This window comes from Crocuta crocuta, unplaced genomic scaffold, assembly GCF_008692635.1.
Source record: "Crocuta crocuta isolate KB4526 unplaced genomic scaffold, BGI_CrCroc_1.0 scaffold131, whole genome shotgun sequence".
Taxonomy (NCBI): domain Eukaryota; kingdom Metazoa; phylum Chordata; class Mammalia; order Carnivora; family Hyaenidae; genus Crocuta; species Crocuta crocuta.
The window spans coordinates 5,290,924-5,297,222 of NW_027528977.1; the positions used below are offsets into that span (position 1 = coordinate 5,290,924).

A 6,299-nucleotide genomic window follows, 5' to 3' on the forward strand; every position below is an offset into this window, starting at 1 on the left:
GCATGTGAAACAAGAGGAAAGGATTTTTCGGATACAGGGTTTTTCCTTTTTTCCTTCCATCAGAAGGGAAGATGAGTCAGGCTCTCACCTTTGTAAAATCTGGGGAATTGCACAGATACTCTGATTACCTCGTGGTAATATATGTTGGGAACGAGCGTAAGAACAGTTCACTGAATTTGGTAATAAAGGCATCATTTTCTAAGGAAACACTGTTGATTTCGTTATAAAATCACATCCCGTCCTGCAATGACTGTAGTGGAGGACAGCAGAGCGGAGGTTTATCCCCCTTTTTAGCTCGAAGTCTGACTCTTGCTCCTGGGCACACGCCAGCCATTTACAACATCAACGTCGCATTAGAACAGCAATGCGAAAGGCCAGAGCTCAGGCCTGACTTCTGTGTTTGCAGGACCGCCCTCCGCCTATCGGTCCCTTTCAGAGTTCCGGTTTCCGGTCTAGAGCTGGGGACTCGCTTGTTCCCCAGTGACTGGCGGCCTCTGCTTGGAGGGGTGGTCTCACCAGAACAGCTCACAGAACACAGCATACTTAGCTCCGTGTTCCCGAGGGTTGCTCAGGCCACATCTGCACCAGGTTTGGTGGGGGTGGCTGTGGGAAGGAGGCTGGTTTGCTCCCCTTGCTGACCTTTGAGAGAACAATTTCAGCATTGATGTTGTGCTGGGAACGGGGTTATGATATGATGGGAAGCACTGGGTAAGAGGAAATAGAGAAGAAAAAGTGTATGCATTCGAGATTTGGGCCATTAAAAGACTAGAAACAAACAAAAACAAGAGTGGGAACTCGAATCCACAGGGTGAAGGAATTTTTAAATTTTTAATGAAGATGAGAGATATCTGAGCATTTTGATATTTGATATTTGAAAGGAGAGGACCTGAAAGAGGAGCGGAGACGAGAGGATTTATGAGGGCAATTTCTCAGTGTCACAAGCCTTGTCTTATTCGCATTGTGCAGACCCCAATATTGACAGCAGTCTCCTCCTCCATCACTTCCTCCTGGTTTGTCCTTCTCGCTTTCATTGTCTTAATATTTCATGCTGGCTCTATGTAGAAACAATATGTAATATAAAAGATGAAGTTCTCAGAATCTGCACCCCAACCTGGAAATAATCACTGCTATCAACAGCTTGGTAAATATTTCTACATATTTTTTAATACGTTAATACACAAATGACTATTTTTGCAATAACTTATTTTTCAAATATCAGATCATATTATATGTTAGCAATTCTTTTCTACTATGATGACATATTTCTAAGTTTTAATACACCTACCATTTCTTTTCTAAGAGGTATTATTCCCTAGTGGTTAAGAGAAAATGTTCTGGTGTCAACTGCTGGGCTTCGAATTCTGGCTAAGCTGTTGTAGTCAGTCGTTTCTTTGCGTGAATTTCAGTTGCTATGGTTTTGTTAAAAAAATACCAGACTCTCAACAACACAATTCAGATTTCATTTACCATGTGAATAATTGAATAAAGAGCAAATGTTGATGCCATCTCTTCAGACCACAAATCTCTATGTAAATAAGAGATACGTATTATGATCAGTGACCAATCACATCTCTTCTTTCAAAATCTGTTGGTGATTGGTATCATACATCTGTTATCAGTTCACACACAAACAATAAAGCACATAATTTTTAAAATGTTTATTTTTGATTAAAAATTTTTTAATGTTTATTTATAATTATTGAGAGACAGAGAGAGACGGAGCATGAGCATGGGAGGGGCCGAGAGAGGGAGACACAGAATCCAAATCAGGCTCCAGGCTCTGAGCTGCCAGCACAGAGCCCATAGCAGGGCTCGAACTCACAAACCGCGATGCCCAATCGACTGAGCCACCCAAGCACCCTGGTTTTTTTACTTAAAAAATTTTTTTTAATGTTTATTTATTTTTGAAAGAGAGAAAGAGACAGAGTACAAGCAGGGGAGGGGCAGAGAGAGGGGGAGAGACAGAATCTGAAGCAGGCTTCAGGCACTGAGCTGTCAGCTCAGAGCCCAATGTGGCCTGAACTCATGAACCATGAGATCATGACCTAAGCTGAAGTTGGAAACTTAACCAGCCAAGACACCTGGGCATCCCTGTAATATAATTTTTAAGTTTGGATAACCTTCCAATATTTTATCCTTAATGTTTTCAATGTTGTGAAATATCTCTTGTGGTTTCTGTGCTGTGAAGTTTTTGAAAGTGTCACTTCTTCTGGGATATCTTCCTCCCTTCCATCACAAGCACTTTCATCATTTACATCAATACACCCTCATTAAGTTCATTGCATGTCTAGGGGCTCTCAACATAGCAGCAATGTTAATATTCCACTGGTCACTCATTTCTTCTAGAAATTCTACTCAAACTTCACATTCAGGACTATCACTTTTTGTTTCTTTGCTGCTCTTTCATCTTTTTTAGCCATTTCTTTCTTTTTCATACTTAGTCTTCCAAAATGTCACATGGGTTTACCAATGGGAAACATGCAAGCACCATAATTATGTGTTTTATTGGGACACCTTGGTGGCTCAGATGGTTAAGCATCTGAATTCGGCTCAGGTCATGATCTCAAGGTTTGTGAGTTCACGCCCCATGTAGGGCTCTGTGCCAAGAGAGCCTGCAGCCTACTTTGGATTCTGTCCATCTCTCTCCACATTTCACCCCCTCATGCTGTCTCTCTCTCTCTCACTCAAATATAAGTCAACATTAAAAATTTTTTAAATTTTTAAATAAGTTGGAGTGCATTATCATTTGTATTATTTTCATTTTTCTGTGCATTTGTAATAGACAGAATGAGTATTTCTAATATTTTGCGAAAAAACTTTAAATCATGTTCTTACTGATTATCAAGCTCACCTCACCATATTCAGCATGCATGGTCATTGTATGGTCCTAAATTTCTGTGTAAAGCAAGGACTACCTGCATCTAGCTGAGTATCTTAGGTGAGTTATTTCAACTCTTTATAGCCCTTTTTTCCACCTGAAAAATGGAGATAATGATAATATCTACCTTATAGGGATGCTGTGATAGTTATCTAATACCTATGAATCAATTAGAACAAGCAATAGGTTATTAGTAAATAGCATTAATTGAATGCCCTATTATATTTCATTGTGTGGCTGTATCTTAACTTTCAAACAATCCCTTGTTGTTGGATATTTATGTTTGTAAAAATCCTCTGTGATAAACAGTATTGCAGTGATCATCCGTGTACATAGATCTTTGATTTGAACAGTTGGTGTTTCTATGTTTGTTTGTTTGTTTGTTTGTTTTTGAGAGAGAGAGCATGCTTACGTGGTGTAATGAGTTGGGGAGGGGCAGAGGGCAGGGGCAAGGGAGATTTTTTTTTTTTTTTGGTAGGGCTTGAATTCACTAACTGTGAGATCATGACCTGAGCTTAACCAAATGAGCTACCCAGGTGCCCCTGATTTCACAATTTAACTGTGAGTTGCAACCCATAGATTTAATTTTTTTTTAAACATTTATTTAATTTTGAAAGGCAGAGCATGAGCAGAGAAGGGGGAGGGAGAGAGGGAGACACAGAATCCAAAGCAGGCTCCAGGCTCGAAGCTATTTATTAGCACACAGCCCGATGCGGGCCTCAAGCTCCCGAACTGGGAGACCATGACCTGAGCTGAAGGCTCAACCGGCTGAGCCACAAAGGCACCCCTGAGTTGCCTCCACACACAGTACCAAGCCGGAGGCAGCACTCGATCCCATTCCTCTGAGATAGTGACCTGAGCCGAAATCAAGAGTTGGATGCTTAACCAACTGAGCCACCCAGGCACCCCTGTTAGATGAATTCTTGAGAAAAATAGTAGCATTACAAAAAGTGAGCAAAGGGCTGTCTGGGTGACTCAGTCAGTTAAGCATACAGACTCTTGATTTGGGCTCAAGTCATGATCTCATGGCTGGTAGGATCTAGTGCTATGTTGGGCTCTGTGCTGACAGTGGGGAGCCTGCTTGGGATTATCTGTCTCCCTCTCTGTCCTTCCCCCACTTGTGCGTGCTCTTTCTCTCTAAGTAAATAAATACACTTAAAATAAATGACCACTTACAAATTTAATAAACATTTCCAGATTGGCTTCCAAAAATGTTCCAAGGACATAGAAGTCCCTATTTCCCCATAGTCACACAGATTCCTTTTAAATTTTTGCTAATGTGAAAGGCAAAAATGATGTCTGATTTTAAATGGTATTTCTCACATGTTTATTGACCATTTTGTATGTCTCTTGCTGAAAGGTCTCTTACAGTTCTTTGCTTATTTTCCTATTGATGTGTCACTTTCAGAGTGATTTTTTACTGTTTTAATTTATTTTCACATATTAAATAATGAAACATTGCAAAAACAGTTGCATACCATCTAACTAAGGTTAAAAGCAATTTTTGCATATTTAGCAGTCCTTTACTCTAGGCAATAGCATATTTCCTTATAACTTAAAAAAACCTTTGTTTTGAAACAAGTATACACTCCTAGGAATTGCTAAAACAGCACATGAAGCCCTGTGAACCCTTCACCCAATTTCTCCCATTGATGACATTTTACATAGCTATAGTGCAATATGAAAACTAGGAAATTGAAACTGGCACAAAATTGTTAACTTCATTACAGACTTTATTCCATTTTTATTCCTCTGTGTATGTAAAGTATTATGCAGTGTTATCTCATATATAGATTTGTGTAATCACCACCATAATCAAGATACAGAACTCTTATCTCTGGAAAGGAACGTCTTTGTACTATCAATTTATAGTTGTTCCCACACTCATCCTTGTCCCCTAGCACCCACTGATCTGTTCTCCATCTCTATAGCTTTGTCATTTTAAGAATGGTATATAAGTGCAAACATACAGTATGTAACCATTTGAGATTGGCACTTTCTACTAAGCATAATGACCCTGAGATCCATCCAGGCGGTTTGCATCAATAGTTTATTCTCCTTGCTGCTGACTAGTATTCCATTACATGGATATACCAAAGTTTGTTTAACCATTCATCCACTGAAGGACATTTGGGTTGATTCCAGTTTTGACAGTTGTGAATGAAGCTGGTATGAACATTCATGCACAGGTTTTTGTGTGAATGTAAGTTTTCATTTCTCTGGGATAATTTTCGAAGAGTGTGACTACTGAATGGTAGTATAGCAGATGTATATTTAGTTTTATAAGAAGCTGCCAAATTATTTTCCATAGTGGCTACACCATTTTACATATCACCAACAAAGTACGACTAATGTAGTTTCTCTGCATACTTGCCAGTATTTGGTATTATCACTAATTTTTATTTTAGACATTCTGGTAGATGTGTAATGATACCTCATTGTGGTTTTAATTTGCATTTCCCTAACAGTTAATAATGCTGAACATCTTTTCATGGGCTTAGTTAACATTCATAACTCATCTTGGGTAAAATGTTTACCTGTGTCTTTTTGAGTTGTTTCTTCTTATCGAGTTGTTTGTTTCTGCTATTGAGATCTGAGAATTCTTTATATATTCCAGATGAAATTCACTGTCAGATAGGTTATTGGCAACTATTTTTCTCTTGTCTGCAGCTTGTCTTTTCATCTTCTTTTTTGTTTGTTTATTTACTTACCTTGGGACACAGCACATGAGCAAGTGGGGGAGGGGCAGAGAGAGAAAGGGAGAGAGACTCTCAAGCAGGCTCTGCACTGTCAGCACAAAGCCCAATGTGGGGCACAGTCTCAGGATTGTGAGATCATGACCTGAGCTGAAATCAAGAGTCAGATGCTTACCTGACTGAACCACCTGGGTGCCTCTTACCTTTAAAAAAATAAAAAGTTTATTTGTTTTGAGAGAGAGAGAACGAGAGCACATGTGCACTTGCATGTGAGCAGAGAGAGAAGACCAGGGGAGGGGCAAAGAGACAGCATGAGAGAGAATTCCAAGTAGTCTCCTTGCTGTCAGCACACAGCCCTATCTGGGGCTCGATCCCGTGAACTGTGAGATCATGACCTGAATGGATATCAAGAGTCGGGCACTCAGTCCACTGAGCCATCCAGGTGCCCCCTCATCTTCTTCATAGAGCCTTTCACAGAGCAAATGTTTTTGTTTTTGATAAGGTTCAGTTTATCTATTTATTCTTTCATGGCTTTCATATTGATTTTTACGTGCTCGTGTATTAGAGAAATTAGTCCTACGACTGGTCAGGCATGTTAGAAATAGGTTTTTTTTAAATATAAAAACAAAATTCTGTATTTGTTTATTGATGGTAGTCTGTTCCACATTAAAGTTTTTCTTTCTGTGCAGTCAAATCTCTGTCCTTTTAGTCTGTTGCATCTATTG

The 6,299-nt window shown here is 39.4% G+C and overlaps 1 long non-coding RNA gene across 1 annotated transcript; it reads right to left on the minus strand.

Moving 5' to 3' along the window:
• Window positions 1-849: 849 nt before the first annotated feature.
• Window positions 850-5,632, minus strand: LOC144225870 (uncharacterized). Its single transcript, XR_013333449.1, has 2 exons — window positions 5,416-5,632; window positions 850-1,054 (listed from the first exon to the last, which is right to left on the minus strand). It is a non-coding gene; the product is annotated as an uncharacterized LOC144225870 (long non-coding RNA).
• Window positions 5,633-6,299: the final 667 nt, after the last annotated feature.